Source organism: Miniopterus natalensis, chromosome 14 (assembly GCF_054644295.1).
Source record: "Miniopterus natalensis isolate mMinNat1 chromosome 14, mMinNat1.hap1, whole genome shotgun sequence".
In the NCBI taxonomy this organism is placed as follows: Eukaryota; Metazoa; Chordata; class Mammalia; order Chiroptera; family Miniopteridae; genus Miniopterus; species Miniopterus natalensis.
In genome coordinates this window covers 24,196,302-24,198,294 of record NC_142094.1, presented here as the reverse complement: position 1 = coordinate 24,198,294, position 1,993 = coordinate 24,196,302, and positions in this window count along the sequence as shown.

Here is a 1,993-nt window from a genome sequence, read left to right as displayed (position 1 = left end):
AATCAGAAAATCCTGCTTTTTGAGTCTCTAGGCTAACGTTCCTATGAGCCAATGACCCATAAATAAACACTATTTTTAAGGCTTCCTTAGAAAGCACATAGTTTCTCTTCAGGCAAGACTGGGCTGCCAACTTCTCTTCTTAAATATTAATCCTTTCTATTCCAAAAAACAATAGAAACCTGCAAACAGATGTTCATAGTAAACAGAAAAGAGAACTCCCATCCTTTCATAGCTATTACCTCTAAGTATCACAGAAAAGTAAAACTCCACAATTTAAAATAATAATAATAATAATATAGGCAGAATATATTCTTTAAGAATTCACAACCCTATATACCTCAACTCACCTCCCACCAAGTAATACTGATCTCTCTACTCTCTTCACTTTGATTTCTGTGAACCACTCACCACCTCCAAAAATCAAATCGTTTTATTGATCACCAATTCTTTAGCTTTTTTTCCTTCAGTATATTCTATTTCTACAACCATAGCTCCCAAATTCAACAAAATTAAAACTTCATATCTTCCATGACTCCCACTCCAGCCACGCCCTTGTGTGCTCCCTCTATTCTTCCTTTCCACTGTGCTACCTACAGATTTTCTCCAAATACTTCTAATTTCTCCAAAATGTTATTGTAAAGTATGTATCCTTCCTAATTCTGCTATTTCTTCATCACAGTTGGATTATCAAAAATTTATATAAATCAGAACTGTGTATAAATGATGCTCTAACAAAAATTATTTATAAATTCAATTTTTCTAAAGTCCAAAATAATATAGTCAATAATATTATCTGTTGGTTTCAGGCACAGGTGAAGGATTTTAACTCTGACATGCAGTCTTGTTGATATCTGTGAAAGTTGGTAAGTTGAAATTTTGTAAATAGAGGGGATTCTGTCCTTCCAAACACTTAGTGTGCTGCTATCTATGTGCCTGTGCCTCACAACAATGTTTTGCGTATCAGAGACACTCAGTAAACATTTCATTTGGTAGACAAGGAATTTTACAATGCCTTAAAAGAAAAACAGTAAAAAAAATCTTCAAAAACCACAACCTTTGTCTTCAACTCTAATGTTCTCTCGTTCATGTCCACACTTAAGAACAGAGATTAAAGAAATTATTTTTAACATAAATAAATACACACACAAAGATATTTACCATAGCACTCAGATGTTCAACAATGATTAATAAAATTATATCCATTTACTTGGAAGAACGTTACACAGCAATTTTAAAAAAAATCTATGTAGAATAGATATTATTTGGAAAATGTTTTGGTGTAAGGATAAATGAAAAGCACATTCCAGATTTTATCTACAGTATTATTGCAATTCATTTTAAAACTGCGCAGAGAAAAAAGACTAGAAGGAAATACATCAATAAGATTATAGGTCATTTTTTCCTGTAATATTTTTTCTGTAATAGTCATACAATGAATATTATATATTACTAATATAATGAAACAAAAATAAGTTTTGCTATAAAAATTCCAATATTTTACTCAAATAAGAAGGAAGACAGACTATATATAGGAGGTAACAAATGAAAAATAGCTGTGTCTAAGACTCTTTGTGTTTTGGGTTTCTCCATTTAACAAATTTGCCCTGTGCTACTACTGTGTTAATTTTTGATAGTGGGTAATGAAATTCTAATAGCACATCCAAATATGCCATTCAAATTTGACTGCTGATAATCCATATCGCCAAATCACAATTTCAATACGTTGGCCTTTTGGTCTGCCTAAATCAGCCAGCCACAATCCAGAACCACGGCTAATGTGAAATCCTGTTTTTCCCACTTGTGTGTTTTAAGCAAATCATTGGATCCCATGAATCACTGGATGAGACATTGCAACAGTCTCTCCTAGTAGAGTCTGTCAGTGATTCAAAACCTCTCGGGTCAGCAGGCTTCCTGATGCCTAACCTAAATTTCTCCTTACCTCCCTCTGAACTCATTCCTTCCAGTCCTGTCCTCAGTGCAACAGAAAGCAACT